Genomic DNA, 22,321 nt, shown 5'->3' on the forward strand with positions numbered 1-22,321 from the left:
AAATCAGTATAATGTTAGTGTAAGAAGCTACACGTGCATTACAGAAACAAACAAAAATGACACTGTCTATGATATGATAAACACTGACACTGTCACCATGCTGTCACTGACAGACGACAGATCGAAACAAACACGAGACGGTTCATGGGCGCCGCCATTAGCGTCAATGAACTTCTCAAACCACTGGAGGGCGCTGTTTCTGACGACTGCGAGAGCAAGTTCGATTGGCACCGTGGTCGGGGCGCCGTATCGATAACTCTCTGCCAAAAGTTTGGCGCACTGCGCTGAATCAGTCACCCAGAAGACATCTCAGTAGTTAAAAAATAAGAATGGACCTTTTTTCAATGCGGTTAATTGATTAAATGTTCTAACTTCTACATATCTGTGTGTATTGGGTCCCTTCTTAAAAATTGCGCCACCCCTCTGAACAATGTGGTACCACCAGAGCATGGTGTGTGTGCAAACTTTACTTAAAGAGGTCGGGGATATCACTCCGCCTATAATAGCTCAAGGGAAAAGAGCTCTTTGCCTCTAAATTGGGTAATATTAAACACTGCAAAGTCAAAATAAATTCAATAGAATTGCTATATTTGGCAAGACAACTTGTTTAAAATAGTTGTTTTAAATTTTAAATTCAATATTTGGGGACTTTGATGCAGGGTGTAGGCGACGGACATGCGCACTGTTTGGGTGAAATGTGGTCACCACTAAGAAAATGGCGCTTGTTGTGTAGTACACGTGTGAACGTTTTTACGAGTCTTACGACGAGAAAATGTCAAAAAATTACAGGTTTTTGATACACTTGGATAAGTTGGCAAATTCCACAAGAATTATAGATCATTTTGGTAAGTGACTACTGCTTTTTGAACATGAAAAATGCAAAACAAATTGTGTTCTTCGTCGTCGAGTGTTCATAATTTGTCCTAAAAAATAAAATTAAAAAAACCGACTCAAACCACGCGCCGGCCGGCCAGTGGGAGGGGCGGCAGCATGACGGAAGGGCCGTGGGCAAAAGTGTTGGTTTTTATGCACGATACATGTACGTTTTGTTTACTTACTGTAAACATATTAACAACATTGATTTAAAGGATAACTTTCCGAATGGCGCCACCACTTTTTCACTCATTTTTACAAAAAGGGATATATCAATCAGGTAAATTAGATACTATATTATTTTATTTCGAATGAAAAAGTGGTGGCGCCATACGGAAACTTTTCCAGTATCTAATTTACTTAAGGAGATGATAATTTGACAGGCCTAGGCCTACTCCGTTTTGTATTGTAACGACGACGAACATCTTCTTAATCTTAGTGATTTGTGATTTTCAATATTCAATTAGGGCAAAATCGACGACCAATCAGGCATGCAACTTTTCCTCGGATCAGCTGATTTCCTCTTTTTTTAATCTCAGTTTTAGTTGTACCATTCAAAATTGAAAAATACTATATAAAATCATTGGAATTTTGTAATTTCCTCTTTTTGGTTAAGTTGCAGTTGCATGCCTGACCAATGAAAAATGGTTTGACTTTGACATGGAATGACCCTGAAATTAACTTAATTAATGGATCCAAATTAATTAACAGGGAAAAAATACTACAGGTGAGAAGTTGGCAGCCCCTCACCATAAGCGTCAAGATCCTCAGCATCTGACACAAATAAAAATACTAAAAATACAAACATTATTTTTATGAAGAAAACGAGATATTAAAGGCAGTGGACACTATTGCATTGGTAATTACTCAAAATAATTATCATCGTAAAACCTTTCTTGGTTACGAGTAATGGGCAGAGGTTGATAGTATAAAACATTGTGAGAAACAGCTCCCTCTGAAGTGACGTAGTTTTCGAGAGAGAAGTAATTTTCTACGAATTTGATTTTGAGAACTCAAGTTTAGAACTTGACGTCTCGAAATCAAGCATCAGAAAGCACACAACTTTGTGTGACAAGGGTGTTTTTTCTTTCATTATAATCTCACAAATTCTATGACCAATTGAGCTCAAATTTTCACAGGTTTGTTATTTCATGCATATGTTGAGATACACCAAGTGAGAAGACTGGTCTTTGACATTTACCAATAGTGTCCACTGTATTTAAATCAATGAATAGTTTACTCACTAAATGTTAAAATTGTACGCATTCCTATGTTTGTTTTTTTCAACTTGTACAGATAAAGTACTGAAGACTGCAGAGATGTCCGATCATCACTCATGGATGGCTGTACATCACATTGAGCAGAGATGTCTCAATCTACCAATGATGAAGCCTCAGAGAGTCTCCAGCAATCTGCTTTGAAAACTGAAGCTTCACATTTTGAAGGTGCGAAACAATTAACAATAGAAACAAAAATTATGAATGATGTTTTTAATGTTCAAACTAAAAAGATCATTCCTCCCTCACAGGCTTATTCTAAAAAAAGCCTAGTCTAATTTCTGAAAACAAGTTCTAATTAAACAACCCCTCATGTGTAATGGAAGTTTGCTCAGTTTGGTTGCTTGTTGTGATCATTACAAAATAAATGTTAAATTTACAATGGGGATAAAGAATATAGTTGAGGGGGTTTACACTTACTCAGTACTTTCCCGATTTTTGTGAAAAAATCACTTGCATATTTACTTTGATGGGTTTCAAATTTGGCCAATGACCTTTGCAACTCTAGAACAGTGCTGTTCAGCACACTGTGATGAACCTATGTTTACATTTGAAAGTATAGATTGATGGACCTATATGTTTACATTTGAAAGTATAGAGCATGATAATTTGGCAAATAACCCCACGAGACCATGGAGTGGGGGAAGTGGGAAATGACATTCAGAGAATTATTGACAAATTCCAGAGGCCTGGGGCTTAGATGGAGAGCATTCAGGGTGACATTTCTGGAGGCCACCAACTGGTCTGAGGCAAGTTGTTACAAGTTCCCTAATAAAAGCATGGGTGAAAGAGAAATAATTCCTTGAATTTCAGCCAAATCCTGCTCTTTATTGAGATAGCACCGTGGTTTTTACAGCAGAGATTTTCAATGTGTCATCATAGGCAAAAATCACATTTGGTTCCCTCCCCCCGAAAAAATACAAATATGTGTTAAAATTCTCATTGGACCTCCACGGTTCACTCATACAGGTAGAAAATTGTCATTCTCTGTCTCCATGTAAATGACTGTCATTAGGAAACATTGCCATAAGCTCTGCTTCTAAAATGGATCCCACAGCAGTGCCATATTTCATCTAGTTTTTGAAATCTGTATTGACAAGTTGTATTCTTCATACTGATCTCTTTTGAGTGATTTTTTTTCTTTCTTTTGATACTGAGAGAAAATAAATTAACCTTGAACGTTATTCCCTTATCTACATGTACAGATCCAAAACAGAGGTTGTCAGATCATCAGTCATAGTACTGTCCATGTCGCACAGAGCAGAAGTGATGATGAATCGATGATGACAACTCATTCAACTTCCATGTTTACAGGTACGATACAAAAAATAATTCACAGCATAACAACCAGAATAGATTCATATAAATTAATTGAATCACAATTCTGAAATTGTCACTGTTCACAAATAGGTGCATCCAGGCTCAAATTTCAGCCCATCTCGTGAAAAAATTCAAGGCTCAAACCCTTGTGATGTTATCAAACTTCAGCCCTTTTCTTTTCTGGGTTTATCCTGGAATAATTTTCTGGGGTGTTCCTCCCACATCTTAAAGACAGTGGACACTATTGGTAATTGTCAAAGACCAGTCTCCTCACTTGGTGTATCTCAACCTATGCATAAAATAACAAACCTGTGAAAGTTTGAACTCAATTTGTCGACGAAGATGCGAGATAATAATGAATGAAAAATCACCCTTGTCTGACTAAGTTGTGTGCATTCGGATGCTTGATTTTGTGACCTCAATTTCTAAATCTGAGGTCTCAAAATCAAATTCGTGGAGAAATTACTTCTTTCTCAAAAACTACTTCATTTCAGAGTCAGCCAATTCTCACACCATTTATACTATCAACCTCTCTCCCCATTACTCGTTACCAAGTAAGGATTTATGCTAATAATTAGTTTGACTAATTACCAATAGTGTCCACTGCCTTTAATCTGAAATTTCATTCCTAATTGTCCTTTCCCCATTGGGTTCTTGGCTAGTACAGTGATTAAATATGCTTTTCTTGAAGAATCCATTTTAGACAAAATTGCAAGGCTTACCCTTTGCGGTTTTATCAAGTCCACTTGTGATTTTTTTCATTTGCAACAAATTTTCAATAAAAAACAAGGGTTACCCCTTGTGATATTTTCAATACCCCTTGTGATACTTTCAAGTTTTAGCCCATTTTGTGCAAAACTGCAAGGCTTAGTTATCACGAGTGGTTTTATCAAATTTTAGCAAAGTTTTCAACAAAAATGCAAATGGATTCCTCAGCAGTGCCTAGTTTTTGAAAATTGTACTGAAAAGTTGTATTCTTTATACTGATCTCTTTTGAGGGACCATGTCTATTTTCATCTGATACTGTGAGAAAATACATGAATTTTAACCTTATTTTCTTTTTCAATCTACAGATCAAGTGATCCAAATAGAGGTTGTCAGATCATCAGTCATAGTGCCGTCGAGATTGTCAGATCATCAGTCATAATGGCTGTCCATGTCGCACAGAGCAGAAGCAATGTTGAAGCTTAGTGTCCAGTAATCTGTGTTTTGACAACTCATTCAACTTCATGTTTACAGGTACGATTCTAAGATACATATTGATGAAACAAACTGAAGGTCGAATGGTTGAACAGTAGTGGTGTCTAGTTTCCCCCATTGCCTTCTGACTCTGGGACCCCTTGTTCGAATCACACCGGGGGGCACTACGTGGACTGGGTAATCAGTTCCTACCTGTGACTGTGTGGATTTTCCCTGGAATCAATTTCTGGGGTTATTCTCCCTAAAAAAAAATCATGAAACTTCATTGTCTTCTCCCCATTGGGTTCTAGGCTAGTACAGTGGTTAAGTTTGACTGTCTAAAAGAATCCATAGCTTCACAGCCAGAACAATAAAAATGAAATGAATCACAATTCTGACATTGTCACCGTTAACAAAAAGGTGAATCCATACCCCATTTGGTGCAGAAATACAAGATTTACCCCCTGTGGTTTTATCAAATTTCAACTATTTTTTTTACAAAATTGCAAGGGGTACACTTAGTGAATTCATCAAATTTTATGCCCATTTTCAACACAAATGCTAGGCTTAGTTACCCCTTGTGGTTTTATCAAATCTTGGCAAATTTTCAATAAAATAGCAAATGGATCCATCAGCAGTGCCATATTTCATGTAGTTTTTAAATCCATACTGTAAAGATGTTTTCTTTTTACCGGTCTCTTTTGAGTGATAATGTCTATTTTCTTTCGATACTGTGGGAAAACAAATGAATTTGAACCTCATTTTCTTTCTTCCATCTACAGACCAAGTGATCCAAACAGAGGTTGTCAGATCATCAGTCATAGTGCCGTCGAGATTGTCAGATCATCAGTCATAATGGCTGTCCATGTCGCACAGAGCAGAAGCAATGTTGAAGCCTAGTGTGCAGTAATCTGAGTTTTGACAACTCATTCAACTTCATGTTTACAGGTACGATACAAAAAATGATATTGATAATACATGGGCGGTAGGAGTTGGCAAAGTGGAATATAATTTCCTACATCATTGCCACCTCTAGGGCCCCTGTTTGAATCAGACCTTGGGCACTCCTGGGATCACTGACTGCGTGGGTTTTCACTGGGATAATTTTCTGGGGTGTCCTTCTAAAATAATCCTTAGCTTCACAACCAGAATAATTCAAATGAAATGAACCACAATTCTTACATTGTCACCATTTACACAAATAGGTGAATCTTTACTTCAAATTTCAAGCCATTTTGGGCAATCAAATTTCAGATATATTTTTGACAAAAATGCAAGGCTTACCCCTTGTGAATTCATCAAATTTTAAGCCCACATTCAACAAAAGAGGAAGGCTTAGTAACCCCTTGTGGTATTATCAGATGTGAGCCAATTTTTGACGAAACTGTAAATGGATCCCTCAGCAGTGCCATAGTTGATCTAGTTTTAGAAATCTTTACCGAAAATTCAGATTCTGTTTTTCATCTACAGACCAAGTGATCCAAACAGAGGTTTTCAGATCATCATTCATAGTGGCTGTCCTGTCACACACGAGCAGAAGCCATGTCTTCAGCTATCGTTATTGAAGCCAAGTGTCCAGCAATCTCCGATATGACAACTCGTTTGACTTCAAAATTACAGGTACGATACAAATCGATATTGATAATACAAAATTGGTGGTCGAGTTGGCGTAGTGGTATCTAATTTCCAACCCTGTTCGAATCACACCAGGGGCACTACGTGGACTGGGTTTTCAGTTCCTACATGTACCTGTGACTGCATGGGTTTTCCCTGGAAAAAATTTCTGGGGTGTTCCACCCACAACTAAAACTGAAACTTCATTCCTCATTGTCTTCTCCCAATTGGGTTCTTGGCTAGGACTTTGATTAAGTTTGCTTTTCTAAAAGAATCCATAGCCACATCACCAGAGTAAATTGTCAGAATCCATACCTCAAATTTCAACCCATTTTGGTCAAAAACGCAAGGCTTACACTTCACCCCTTGAGGTTTTACCCAGTTCCAGCCCATTGTAGACAACATTGCAAGCCTTCAGCGTTTTTTGACAAAAATGCAAGGCTTCAGCGATTTTTGACAAAAATGCAAGGCTTACACCTTTTGTGATTTAATCCAATTTCATAACATTTTCAACAAAAATACAAGTCTTAAATCCTTGTGATACCCCAATTTTAAACCCTTTTTGACAAAAATGCAGGGCATCATTTTAATCAAACTTCAACTCATTTTTGACAAAAGTGGATATTTGTTTTTCTGTATCCATAAACTTTCCAAGAAAATGCAAGGCTAAAGGCCAAGTTACACTGCAGCGATAACGAAAACGATAACGATCACGACGCAAAGAGAACACATTCTATTGGTTGAATTGCTCGATGCAGAATACGCACAAGCTCATTCAACCAATGGAATGCTTTCTCTCTGTGTCGTTATCGTTATCGCTGCAGTGGGACCGGGCCTTTACCCCTCATGATCAGCCCATTTTTGACAAACATGATGCTTATGATTTTATCAATTTCAGCCCATTCTTGACAAAAAGCGAGGCCTGTGCAAATTAATAAAATTCTGGTGGATATTGGGCAAAAATGCAAGGCTTACCCCTTGTGATTTTATCAAATTCTAGCCCATAACTCTTTTGATTTTATCTAGTTTAAAGTCACCTGGAAATATATTTTTTTTTCTTTCAAACATAAGGGTATATGCTTACGAACAATAAAACATTTTTTTTAGTAATTGTTTGTCACGATTTATATGTTTAAAAAATATATAAAGTTGTTTGGGGGGCTGACTCCGCCTACCCCTTTTGTGATGTCAATCGAGGCAGACTTTGCCTGCAATGCGTATAGTAAACACACGTGCAAAGTACATGTACGTCCAAGTCATGAGTTGGTACATTTCAAAAAGTGTTTTTCTGCATTCAGCAGCAATACACCTGGTCGGCATTGCCGGAAAAAAACAATTTTTTTTTTTATGAAACTTACAAACTCACGACTTGGTCCGTACATGTACTTTGCAATTGTGTTTACTCTACGCATTACAGGCAAAGTCTGTTGTCACGATTGACGTCACGAACAGCGCCCTCTCGGGTCGGGGTCTACTCTTAAATTTGTAAATAACATAAGACCTGGATTTTTAAAACCTTAGTTAAGTGAAAGTGTCGTGGCCGAGCGGTTAAGAGCACCGAATTCAAACTCTGGTGTTTCTGATCAGCAGAGTGTGGGTTCGAATCCCCAGACGTGACACTGTGTCCTTGAGCAAGACACTTAACCATTGCTTCGTCCTTCGGATGGGACGTAAAGCCGTTGGTCCCATGTGTTGTGTAACGCATGTAAAAGAACCCAGTGCACTTATCGAAAAGAGAAGGGGTTCGCCCCGGTGTTCCTGGTTGTGGCTGCTTAATGCGCCGTAGCACCTTGTAAACCCTTATAAGGTGCTAAATAATTGGGTCTCGGAATTCATCACTGCAATAACCTATCTTTCTGAAAGTTTGTATATACTCAGCACCTTGAGCACCTTGTTTGGTGGATACGTGCGCTATATAAGACTTCGATATTATTATTATTATTATTATCAAAACACATATATTAGTGACAAAAACTTTATGTTGAAAAAATACCACTTCCAGGTGACTTTAAGCCTATTTTATAAGGAAAATGCAAGGAATTTCAAATGATTTTTCAGCCCAAAATGGACGAAAATGCGAAGGTTACTCCCCTTATATTTAGCCTATTAACCTTTGTTAGAAAAAAAACGCAAGGCCTACCCCTTGTGAATTTTGTTAACTTGAACCCATTTTTGACAAGGATTCAACCTTGTGATTTTATCAAATTTTAGCCAAAGTCGCACTCTGAAAATTGTTGCGTGAGAAATTCAAAGTAAGTTCAAGAGTTACAAAAAATTAGAAACTAAAAAGGGTTTTCGATGTGCTCCTTTCATCATATCAAAGGTTGATAAAAAAATCCATACGTTTTCTTCCATGTAAAAATCATACCTGCAGAATGTCCAGCCTCTGTGAGTGATCTTCTTTAAACATGTGTGATGTCACAGGTTATATGGTTTACAGGTTGAAATGAACTTGCGCTTCGTACATGTCTTATTGATGGTATGTTCAATATTTGTTCTGACCTTCTTTTATATACTCAGATCAACTGAAGCCAGACACTCGGGAGTGCCGGATCTTCATTCAGAGTGGAAGTACTTTTGCCTTGAGCAATCAATTACAGGTATGTAAACATCGTGTTTAAGGCAGTGGACACTGTTGGTAATTACTCAAAATAATTATTAGCACAAAACGAGTAACGAGTAATGGGGAGCTGTTGATAGTATAAAACATTGCGAGAAACGGCTCTCTCTGAATAACGTAGTTTTCGAGATAGAAGTCATTTTCCACAAACTTGATTTTAAGACCGCAGATTTAGAATTTAATGCTTATGTTGAGATACACCAAGTGAGAAGACTGGTCTTTGACAATGAACAATAGTGTCCAGTGTCTTTAACGGCACTGGATACCTTTGGTAATTGTCATAGACCAGTCTTCCCACTTGGTGAATCTCAACATATGCATATAACCTGTGAAAATTTAAACTCAATTTGTCGCCGAAGTTGCGAGAGAATAGTTGAAGAAAAAACACCCTTGTCGCACAAGGTGTGCTTTCAGATGCTTGATTTCGAGACCTCAGCTAAGGTCTCAAATTCAATTCAAATATTTTAGAATCAGACCTTGGGCACTCCTGGGATCACTGACTGCGTGGGTTTTCACTGGGATAATTTTCTGGGGTGTCCTTCTAAAATAATCCTTAGCTTCACAACCAGAATAATTCAAATGAAATGAACCACAATTCTTACATTGTCACCATTTACACAAATAGGTGAATCTTTACTTCAAATTTCAAGCCATTTTGGGCAATCAAATTTCAGATATATTTTTGACAAAAATGCAAGGCTTACCCCTTGTGAATTCATCAAATTTTAAGCCCACATTCAACAAAAGAGGAAGGCTTAGTAACCCCTTGTGGTATTATCAGATGTGAGCCAATTTTTGACGAAACTGTAAATGGATCCCTCAGCAGTGCCATAGTTGATCTAGTTTTAGAAATCTTTACCGAAAATTCAGATTCTGTTTTTCATCTACAGACCAAGTGATCCAAACAGAGGTTTTCAGATCATCATTCATAGTGGCTGTCCTGTCACACACGAGCAGAAGCCATGTCTTCAGCTATCGTTATTGAAGCCAAGTGTCCAGCAATCTCCGATATGACAACTCGTTTGACTTCAAAATTACAGGTACGATACAAATCGATATTGATAATACAAAATTGGTGGTCGAGTTGGCGTAGTGGTATCTAATTTCCAACATCGCTTTCCGACTCTATGACCCCCTGTTCGAATCACACCAGGGGCACTACGTGGACTGGGTTTTCAGTTCCTACATGTACCTGTGACTGCATGGGTTTTCCCTGGAAAAAATTTCTGGGGTGTTCCACCCACAACTAAAACTGAAACTTCATTCCTCATTGTCTTCTCCCCATTGGGTTCTTGGCTAGGACTTTGATTAAGTTTGCTTTTCTAAAAGAATCCATAGCCACATCACCAGAGTAAATTGTCAGAATCCATACCTCAAATTTCAACCCATTTTGGTCAAAAACGCAAGGCTTACACTTCACCCCTTGAGGTTTTACCCAGTTCCAGCCCATTGTAGACAACATTGCAAGCCTTCAGCGTTTTTTGACAAAAATGCAAGGCTTCAGCGATTTTTGACAAAAATGCAAGGCTTACACCTTTTGTGATTTAATCCAATTTCATAACATTTTCAACAAAAATACAAGTCTTAAATCCTTGTGATACCCCAATTTTACCCCTCATGATCAGCCCATTTTTGACAAACATGATGCTTATGATTTTATCAATTTCAGCCCATTCTTGACAAAAAGCGAGGCCTGTGCAAATTAATAAAATTCTGGTGGATATTGGGCAAAAATGCAATGCTTACCCCTTGTGATTTTATCAAATTCTAGCCTATAACTCTTTTGATTTTATCTAGTTTAAGCCTATTTTATAAGGAAAATGCAAGGAATTTCAAATGATTTTTCAGCCCAAATTGGACGAAAATGCGAAGGTTACTCCCCTTATATTTAGCCTATTAACCTTTGTTAGAAAAAAACCGCAAGGCCTACCCCTTGTGTATTTTGTCAACTTGAACCCATTTTTGACAAGGATTCAACCTTGTGATTTTATCAAATTTTAGCCCAAGTCGCACTCTGAAAATTGTTGTGTGAGAAATTCCAAGTAAATTCAAGAGTTACAAAAAATTAGAAACTAAAAAGGGTTTTCGATGTGCTCCTTTCATCATATCAAAGGTTGATAAAAAAATCCATACAACGTTTTCTTCCATGTAAAAATCATACCTGCAGAATGTCAAGCCTCTGTGAGTGATCTTCTTTAAACATGTGTGATGTCACAGGTTATATGGTTTACAGGTTGAAATGAACTTGCGCTTTGTACATGTCTTATTGATGGTATGTTCAATATTTGTTCTGACCTTCTTTCATATACTCAGATCAACTGAAGCCAGACACTCGGGAGTGCCAGATCTTTATTCAGAGTGGAAGTAATTTTGCATTGAGCAATCAATTACAGGTATGTAAACATCATGTTTAAGGCAGTGGACACTATTGGTAACTACTCAAAATAATTATTATCACAAAACCTTACTTGGTAACGAGTAATGGGGAGAGGTTGATAGTATAAAATATTGTGAGAAACGGCTCTCTCTGAATAACGTAGTTTTCGAGAAAGAAGTAATTTTCCACGAACTTGATTTTAAGACCTCAGATTTAGAATTTAATGCTTATGTTGAGATACACCAAGTGAGAAGACTGGTCTTTGACAATTACCAATAGTGTTCAGTTTCTTTAACGGCACTGGATACCTTTGGTAATTGTCATAGACCAGTCTTCCCACTTGGTGAATCTCAACATATGCGTATAACCTGTGAAAATTTGATCTCAATTTGTCGCCGAAGTTGCGAGAGAATAGTTGAAGAAAAAACACCCTTGTCGCACAAGGTGTGCTTTCAGATGCTTGATTTCGAGACCTCAGCTAAGGTCTCAAATTCAATTCAAATAATTTAGTTAGCAATTCTTTCTTTCTCAAAAAATATGTTACTTCAGAGGGAGCCGTTGCTCATAATGCACAACAGCTCTCCGTTGCTCGTTACCAAGTAAGTTTTTGTGCTAACAATTGTTTTGAGTAATAACCAATATTGTCCAGTGCCTTTGAGGAGAATGGACGAGAAAGTGTAGATTTCGGGATATAATGTCAAAAGTCACAGGTGAGTTCATTGTATTCACAAATCTACACTTTAGAGTCTTTCAGGCATGTGAGACTTCCGCGTTAACGCGCCGTGTTTTTAATTTTCCTATTTCGTGTTTTTCTTGCGGGCTCTGCATTTTCCCCGACTCTGTCGTGAATGGCCGGTCTGCGTTTTTTCATTTTTTTCATCAAGCAGCAAGTAATTTTACTGCACAACACTCGCACAGAGCAGAGAAAGGGAACCTGTCATCTTCGCGATAGTCTTTGACAAAAGCCATTGTTAAATTTTCGTTAAGCACGATGGATACTTTTGCCCAAGTCGTTGTCCCGTTCCACCAAGAGAGGGCGCTTTACTAAAAACTGCATTAAAAAGCCAACACCTTGTGCCAAGACTAGGTGCACACTGTCTTTCACGTTGACAAGTTTGAAACTAAATGATGGTAGTCGAGGACGCATCGCGCTTGTCACAAAAAATATCTTAAAAATGAGGACGAACAACAAATTGTTACCAGGTACGATTGTGGCCTATGTTTCTGTTAATGTTTTGTTTACGCTGCAGTACAAAGCCTATTATTCAGACTCGTAGCGCTGGCCCAAAATCTGGACACGGACAGACCCGTAGCGCTGGCCCAAAATCCGGACACGAAAAAAGAATTTCCTCGTTTTTTTCCATGACCCGCTCACATGCCTGCCTTAAATTGTTTCCCCCATTGTTTACAAAACAGTTTCAATAACTTTGATTTCTCAATAATAAAACACATAGTCTATGTTATTTCATGTATGACGGTTGGTCACATTTTTTACTGTATTCGTAAAAATCAGTCTACACTTTTATCAAAAGTGACGTCATAGATATAGTTTTATGGTAGAGACAAAAGCCTAATATTTCTTAGGAAAACCCAAGTTGTTTGGGTTAACACCCTTTAGTGAGGTGGAGTAAGGAAAAGATCGTGACACGGTGAACAAAGCACAATTTTTTACCATAGGATCAGTTTGACCTATAGATTTCCAAAAAAGTCATGATCCATAAAAATTTGTGAATGGGATCACCTTGAATTACGTCATTATGGCATCCTGGAATTGGCCAACTTCAATTTGGAAAGTTTGGAAAGTTTGTATAGTTTTAAATCAGTATACAAATTGTTTTACCTACTGTTATGTGCAAAATAAGATTGTCCACAAACTTTGTTTTGCAAAAAAAAAAAATCACAAAGTATTTCAACATCAACATGCACAAGTTCCGATAAAGTGGGCACTTTCTTAATAACCTCCATGACCACCCTTACAGTTGGCAGATGTCTGTTACAGACAACATGACAAGCCAATGCGTTCAAAGTATAGTGCCTTCAATATGCTTTTATGAATCATGACAATGGATCACATACATATATTTTGATTGTCTTATTAAATGATGATATCAACGAAGATGTTCAATCTTTGTTTGTTCTTTTCTTTCGTCTTCTACAGATCAAAATCCAGACAGAGAGTGTTGGATCTCACAAGGAGTTAGCGTCCATGACTGGTAGAGATTCACCACCTTTATGTATACTTTGTAACTATTTGAATATTATAGGGATATGGTTAAATTAATTGGGTGGTGACTTGGTCACACTTGCCTTTGTACTCTGCCAAATTGCACCACTTTACACCCTTATTTTGGTGAGTTGCTCGCACTTCCCTTGTGTGGTCTATCATCAAACTCACAAACTGAAACGTTGTCAGAGGCTTAATTCAGAATGTTGCGCTCACTATTCTAGCACATTCATTTAGTGCATTGAGCTTAGGTGTGTGCTGATGTGTGGAGTTTGACACACTTGGTTGCCATATAGTGGAGTCGGATGGGACTTTTTTCCCCAGAGGGTATTAGATAGGCGGGGTTTTCGCCCATCTCATACATCAGCATTAGCAGCCATGCAACATCTGATTTTTTTTATGGTTTTGGTTTTCATAACCATTGAACAATTTAAAAGCACAGCACAAAGCCCCGCTGTGCCTTGATTTCTGGAAATTCTTTTATCAAAATACAGAGTTGCATGCCTGAATTAGGAGACACTTAAGTGTCTTAATTCTTAGGAGTCAAACAAAATTTGACTTTATATTTTCTGTTAGTTTATTATTTGAATATTTTTGTAGTTAGTCAACGTTTCAAGGTGTGCCACACTTTGTGTGAAAAAAACTGACACATTCCCTTGTGTTACTCTGAGCGCTCACACTTCCTTTGTGTAGTGAGTAACTGACACTCTACCTTCTGTTACTCTGAGTGCTCACACTTCCTTCACACTTCCTTTGTGTAGTGAGGAACTGACACTCTCACTTGTGTTACTCGATTTGCTCACACTTCCTGTGTGTGTTGAGTAACTGAAACTCTCCCTAATTGTGTTACTTGAGCAGCTCACACTTCCTTTGTGTAGTGAGTAACTGATGCCTCCCCTTGTGTAACTCTGAGTTGCTCACACACCCTTTGTGTAGTGAGTAACTGACACTCTCCCTTGTGTAACCCTGAGCTCCCACACTTCCTTGGTGTAGTGAGTAACTGATGCCTCCCCTTGTGTAACTCTGAGTTGCTCACACACCTTTTGTGAAATGAGTAACTGACACTCACTTTTGTTACTCAAGTTGCTCACACGCCTTTTGTGTAATGAGTAACTGACACTTGTGTCACTTGAGTTGCTCACACTTCCTGTATGTGTTGAGTAATTGACACTCTCCCTTGGTGTTACTTGAGTTGCTCACACTTCCTGTGTGTGTTGAGTAATTGACACTCTCCCTTGTGTTACTCAAGTTGCTCACACTTCTTGTGTGTGTTGAGTTACTCTAGTTGCTCACACTTCCCATGTGTGTTGATTAACTGACACTCTCCCTTGTGTTACTCAAGTTGCTCACACTTCCTGTGTGTGTTGATTAACTGACACTCTCCCTTGTGTTACTCGAGTTGCTCACACTTCCCATGTGTGTTGATTAACTGACACTCTCCCTTGTGTTACTCAAGTTGCTCACACTTCCTGTGTGTGTTGATTAACTGACACTCTCCCTTGTGTTACTCGAGTTGCTCACACTCCCTGTGTGTGTTGATTAACTGACACTCTCCCTTGTGTTACTCGAGTTTCTCACACTTCCCGTGTGTGTTGATTAACTGACACTCTCCCTTGTGTTACTCGAGTTGCTCACACTTCCCATGTGTGTTGATTAACTGACACTCTCCCTTGTGTTACTCAAGTTGCTCACACTTCCTGTGTGTGTTGATTAACTGACACTCTCCCTTGTGTTACTCGAGTTGCTCACACTCCCTGTGTGTGTTGATTAACTGACACTCTCCCTTGTGTTACTCGAGTTTCTCACACTTCCCGTGTGTGTTGATTAACTGACACTCTCCCTTGTGTTACTCGAGTTGCTCACACTTCCTGTGTGTAATGATTAACTGACACTCTCCCTTGTGTCATTTGAGTTGCTAACACTTCCTTTACACTTCCTTTGTGTAGTGAGTAACTGAAACCTCCCCCTGTGTACTCTGAGTTGCTCACACTTCCGTCACACTGACTTTGTGTAGTGAGTAACTGGCACTATTGCTATCTACTTTCACCTACTCTGATCTGTGGTAAGGTTTACCCACACTTCCCCCTGTGTGCTAAATTAGTTAGTTTTCTACTTTAGTTTATAACGATCCATCCTTTCACACTCAAAGATATTTGATTCAGATTCATACATGCCAAATTAACAAAACAACACTTTTGAAAATCAAAGAAAACTTTTCCCTGCAGATAATCAGGGCACTCTGATTGTCTTCTTGGGAAACAATTTACCAGTTAGAGAGCAGTCAGAAAGCACTTTGATTGAAACTGTTCAAATACATTTTAAACCAATCAGAGAACTCTCTGAATAAAACTGTTCAAAGACTTTAAAAGCAAATTTTTGCAGAACTTTTGGATGAAAATTTCCCATGTAGATAATCAGGGCACTCTGATTGTCTTCTTGGGAAACAGTTTTTCCAGTCAGAGAGCACTCTGATTGAAACTGTTCAAAGACATTTAAAACAAAATGTTCCAGAACTTTTGGATCTTGATTTGAAAAATACAAACTATTTCTTATTTATTTTGACTAACCATCAAATCTGAATCATATGTCTTTGTATTATTTAAGTAAAGTGTACAAGTTGCTCCTACCTAAAAGTGAGACCATTTATAAGAGTGAAACTTCTAAAAAGTATTGACTTTTCTTGCAAGTGAAGCCATTACTTTGTTTCATGACCAAATATTAAAACAAAACTATGGAAATCTAAGTAAAATTTTCAACAAATATTGACTTTTCTTGCCATTAACTTTGTTTCATTCACCAAACATAAAAACAAAACCATGGAAATCTCAGTATCTTGCAGATATATCGAAATTTCTATCTAAAAGAAATGTAATATTCATAATTTTTTTGTTCTGAGAGATTTTGGCAAAACCTTTCAGATCTTAAGGGAAAACAAAATTTTGTGTTTTCTCAAGTTTTTTTGAGTTTTTTTAATGAAATTTTCAAGAACTAAATTATGGACTCATTGTGTAGGAGCAGCTCATTTCATGTATGTTAGGGCCTCATCCAAACCCTCTGAAAAACTCGCAGAGTTGTGCAAACACCTGTGCCTGTTGGTGGACCTCCTCGGCTGCCTGGAACAAGTGGTGGTCCTGCGGGCCCGGGTGCAATGGAAGGTATGTTCTCCATTCAGTGAAATTCTTTTAGATGCACAGCTTGTGTTCTCCTTCACTGGTGTAATGCCTAACAAAATTTGATGAGCTAGAGCGAGCATTTTTGGAAGCATGCGTTTTTACTAGGGCCTGAGCTGGAAGGTAGTGGTTGGTCCCTAAAACGTTCTGGTCGGCAAGATCTCTCAAGACGTCGGGATGAGGGCCCCTTATTATTTAGCCTTTTGTTGGTCACGTCATTCTTTTGTTTTTGAGTAAACAGGTTTGTACTGGGGATCTTTCAAGATCATCAAAGGTGCCTTGAGATGTCTTTGCTTGAGCCAATGGAATCTGGACTTAGTGGATGATGAAGACTTCTATCCAGTTGGTGATATGAGGGCTGGAGAAACATGTTCTGCTTGGTCATGCCACTTTACATCCAAAATATCTAGTAAGAACACAAATTTTATTGCCTTTTGATACCAAAGATGACACTGGATTCCTATAATTTGTAGTTGTTTTGAGTCGATTGTTTTTAGAAGAGGTCAAAGGTCTGGTCTATGTCAAGGTTCTTAGGGTCTGTTCATGGTCAAGGGCAAATTACTGCAGGAATTAACATTTAGTTTTCAAAGCAATGCCAAACAGATAGTTTATCATGAAAGTTCTCTGAAACTGTGCAACATTAATAACTGAGACCATGGTTTTTATTACCATACTAGATAGAATTAAATTCATCGTCAACGCATGTCTAACAAAAAGTGAATAAGAAAAGTTTATACTTTTCAAAAAGCTTATGACATTCCCAACTAAATATTTTTCTATGATAAGAAGTTTAAAATCAAACTAGGGTAGAACTAAATTAGCTTTCATAAACAAAGGTTAATGATAAAAGTTTATAGTTCTCTAAAAGCTTGGGACATTTACAGCTAAATGTTAATGTAGGATGTTTATTTTAAAATCGACCTACAGGTTACTGTAGGTTTAAAGGGAAGGTACACGTTTGGTAATTATCAAAGACCAGTCTTCTCACTTGGTGTATCCTATCATACCCATAAAATAACAAGCCTTTGAAAATTTGGGCTCAAATGGTCATCGAAGTTGCGAGAAAACGATGAAAGACAAAACATCTTGTTGGACGAAATTGTGTGCTTTCAGATAAGAATAAAAGACTTCTAGCTAGAAGTCTTTTAATATTTTAGTGAGAAATTACCTCTCTCTCAAAAGCTACGTTACTTCAGAGGGAGTCGTTTCCCACAATGTTTTATACTATCAACATCTCTCCAATGCTTGTTACTAAGTCAGTTCTTAAGTTAATATTTGTTTTGAGTAATTACCAAACGTGTAACTTCCCTTTAAACACTTTATAGAGCACAGTTTATAAAATCAGACTAGATAGATAGAAAGAAACAAATTTTCAAAAATAAAATCCAAACTGAAAATTTATTATAAAAGTTTACATTTTTTAAAGCATGGGGTTCACAACTAAATATATTTTTGGGGGATTTAGAAGTCACACAAGGTAGAACTAAACCCACTCAAGGCATTAACTTTAAAAAAGTTCTGAAATATATACTATTTTAATTAGACTAGGTAGAACTACACATGTGTAAAGCATTGTTCGTACAACATGTTGATTATATATATGTTTCTACTTATCTAAATGCTTGGGACATCACACTTACATCTTTCATTAGGATTTTAATATTGAATATCACCCAAATTCCTTAGACAATAATCTTAAATTTTATCTGAGGATATGGTTCATTAAATCAGAATAGGTAGAACTAAACTGTTCAAGTTCAAGTTTGAGCAAATTAGAAATGTTCAGCATTCAATCTTTACTAGCTAGGGGTGCTTGCTTGTTCAACTCAATATCCATTTTGTGTCAAAGGTCATAAATTGGTCAGCCAAATTTGTAATCAATGCATGAAAGGTCATAGGTCGTTTCAAAGGGATAAATTCGTCTCAAGTTTTGTAGGAAAATTAACAACACACAGACATCTTGCATCAGGTTATTATTGCACACAACCTATAGGGCTAGTTCTTTTTATAAGTGATGCTGTTAACAGAAAAAGGAGCGAACTGCTGTGTTACCCAAAATAGGGGCGTGAACTTAAGAAACAGCTGGTTTCTGTCACAATGAGCACAATTTTGAGTCAATCTTTGACAAAAAATGAGACCAATCAGTCATTTGTTTGGGGAAATCAAGTTTTGTCGTACTTCGAGTCAGTGCAAACCAAGTGAAAGTATTCATTCAAAACCTTCAATTTAGGAAACAGTTGTGCCCTAAATTGCAAAGAAATTCAGTCCCTCATTTATAAGATAATACTTTGATGGAGGAACAAATGCAAAACAGCATGGTTGTCGGTTTTTTCTTAGTACAAGGCCAGCAATGTTGTCGAACAAACCAAGCGAAAGAAACTTTAATTTAAGAAACTTTAATTTTAGAAAATAACTTGAGGGGAAATAAGTTACACACAAGTTTTGTCATACTGTTAAGGTTAACAATATTTCAGTGAAAAACTAAAACTAAGCGAAAGTTTTTTTTTTACCTACTACAAGGCCAACAATGTTTGATTGTAACCAAAGTCAAGGTATTCCTAATAAGACTGCAATTCAGGAAACAGTTGTGCCCTAAATTGCAAAGCACAAATTGTTTTTGTTCTTTCTCTTGCTGCGGGCCAAAAATGTTCAATGCAAGCAAAGCTAAAGTATTCCTACCAAGTTTTTAATTTAGGAAACAGTTGTGCCCTAAATTACAAAGATCTTTAGTCCCTCATTTTATTAGATAATAATTTGAAGGGGGAATTAATTGTCACAAATTGTTAAGGTTTTTTCTCTTTCTGCAAGGCCAAAAATGTGAAAACGATCAAAGTTAAAGTATCCCTTTTAAAACGTCAATTTAGGAAACAGCTGTATCCTAAATTGCTCATTTTTTTCTTCCTATTCTATGCAAATGCATCTTGTTGTTATAAAAATTTCTGGTTGATTCTTCAATCAATAGTTAGTGTTTACTTCTCTTACTAATTACTTTCTCCGAACACAAATGCCGAAAATCTTAGGTTGCAAATAACTCAAGGTCAAAATTTTTAGTTGAATTTTAGTGAAGATACAATACATCATTACAGTGTTGTGTAGTAGTCTAGAAAGTAAATCAAATACTTCAGTTCTTGATCAATCTTAGCTGTGTTTAAGTGTTTTGTTGTTACAGTCAAAGTTGGTCTCTTTTAGGATGGTAGACATTATATGAATCAAATGTCATCTTTGTTATCATTTATTGGCAAACATGTTGAGAAGACGTCACTATTCAGCTTACTAAAAAACATTTACCAAGTTTGCGATGTTTGCGCCCATACATCAAGCATTTTTCTCAAAGCTTCTGGTACAAGCTATGTGTTTTACACATCGTCACCTTTGTTTTTAATCAAAGTTGGCCAAAAACAAGTTCACTTGTAGCCATTTTGTTAGTTGGCTACATCTGAACATCCAAATTGCAGCCCCATGGAAAGCAAGGGGGAAATTAGTGGCCATTGCAGAACTTGTTTCTCCAACCAGCACATCATCATCTGGATAGCAAGTCGTCCGCATCTGTTGAGTTAGGATCCCATTGGAACAAGCGTCGACAACTCTTGGCACCACCAGTGCGGCTTGGTTGCGAGACAACAATCGGTGAAATCTTAGGCCCTTGAGGGCATCAGTTCATTTAAGCAAGCAACAACTACCTTCTGCTCAATGCTTGCATCTGAAAACAAAGCGCAAAATTGCGTCTAGCTCATCTATATTTTGTGAGACATTACAACATTGAAGTAGACACTAGTCGTATATCTAATTGAACTTCACTGAACGTAGAACATATCAACCATTGCACTTGGGCCTTAAGGTCATCATAAGTTCCAGGTGGCCGAGGGGGTCCACCGACAGGCACAGGTGTTTGCACAACTCTGCTTTTTTTTTGGCCAATTTTTTCAATAAAAAATTGAACAGGACTCTCCTTGTAACTTGTGTTTTATTTGTCTTAACCCTACCCCCCCCCCCCCCCACCCAATTTAAATATCGAGGGCCCACCTTATCCTGGTGGGACCCTCAGGCTGTCATTTTTACCCACAATACAATTGGGTGCGTATATAAGTTGCTTTTAGCAAGTTGTTTTGCACAAGGAAACTCCAATAAAATTAATACACACCCAATTTATTGCATTGTGGGAAAACATGGCGGCCAAGTAGACGAGTCAAATAATGAGACAACAGTTCCAAGTTTAGACAAATCAACTAATGGTTGACTTGCCCATAAATAGCATCAGCCTTTATTCTTGTACAAATAAAATAACACTCACAGTTTGATAAATACGCCTTGGTTATAGCAAGGTTATAGCCTTGTTGCAGTTTCAGGCAAAATTTTACCAAAAATTTGATAAATACGCAAGGTTATAGCCTTGTTGCAATTTCAGGCAAAGTTTGAGCAAAAATTTGATAAATACGCAAGGTTATAGCCTTGTTGCATTTTACGGCAAAAATTAAGCAAAAATTTGGTAAATACGCAAGGTTATAGCCTTGTTGCAGTTTTAGGCAAAATTTAGCCAAAAATTTGATAAATGCGCAAGGTTATATATAGCCTTGTTGCAATTTCAGGCAAAATTTAACCAAAAATTTGATAAATATGCAAGGTTATAGCCTTGTTGCATTTTCAGGAAAAATTTAAGCAAAAATTTGGTAAATACGCAAGGTTATAGCCTGTTGCAATTTCAGGCAAAATTTTACGAAAATCTTTTTTTGATAAATACGCAAGGTTATAGCCTTGTTGCAATTTCAGGCAAAGTTTGAGCAAAAATTTGATAAATACGCAAGGTTATAGCCTTGTTGCAATTTCAGGCAAAGTTTGAGCAAAAATTTGATAAATACGCAAGGTTATAGCCTTGTTGCATTTTACGGCAAAAATTAAGCAAAAATTTGGCAAATACGCAAGGTTATAGCTTTGTTGCAGTTTTAGGCAAAATTTAGCCAAAAATTTGATAAATGCGCAAGGTTATAGCCTTGTTGCAATTTCAGGCAAAATTTAACCAAAAATTTGATAAATACGCAAGGTTATAGCCTTGTTGCATTTTCAGGAAAAATTTAAGCAAAAATTTGGTAAATACGCAAGGTTATAGCCTGTTGCAATTTCAGGCAAAATTTAACGAAAATTTTTTTTTGATAAATACGCAAGGTTATAGCCTTGTTGCATTTTACGGCAAAAATTAAGCAAAAATTTGGTAAATACGCAAGGTTATAGCCTTGTTGCAGTTTTAGGCAAAATTTAGCCAAAAATTTGATAAATGCGCAAGGTTATAGCCTTGTTGCAATTTCAGGCAAAATTTAACCAAAAATTTGATAAATACGCAAGGTTATAGCCTTGTTGCATTTTCAGGAAAAATTTAAGCAAAAATTTGGTAAATACGCAAGGTTATAGCCTGTTGCAATTTCAGGCAAAATTTAACGAAATTTTTTTTTTGATAAATACGCAAGGTTATAGCCTTGTTGCAATTTCAGGCAAAGTTTGAGCAAAAATTTGATAAATACGCAAGGTTATAGCCTTGTTGCAATTTCAGGCAAAGTTTGAGCAAAAATTTGATTAATACGCAAGGTTATAGCCTTTTGCAATTTCAGGCAAAATTTAACCAAAAATTTGATAAATACGCAAGGTTATAGCCTTGTTGCATTTTCAGGCAAAATT

General features: G+C 37.2%; 1 long non-coding RNA gene across 1 annotated transcript; it reads left to right on the forward strand.

Moving 5' to 3' along the window:
- The first annotated feature begins 716 nt into the window (after window positions 1–716).
- LOC139945311 (uncharacterized) lies at window positions 717–14,142 on the forward strand. The gene is made up of 8 exons (XR_011787071.1): window positions 717–845; window positions 2,170–2,318; window positions 3,356–3,464; window positions 4,544–4,709; window positions 5,432–5,597; window positions 6,120–6,269; window positions 8,784–8,863; window positions 13,419–14,142. It is a non-coding gene; the product is annotated as an uncharacterized lncRNA (long non-coding RNA).
- Window positions 14,143–22,321: the final 8,179 nt, after the last annotated feature.

This window comes from Asterias amurensis, chromosome 12 (assembly GCF_032118995.1).
Source record: "Asterias amurensis chromosome 12, ASM3211899v1".
Taxonomy (NCBI): Eukaryota; Metazoa; Echinodermata; class Asteroidea; order Forcipulatida; family Asteriidae; genus Asterias; species Asterias amurensis.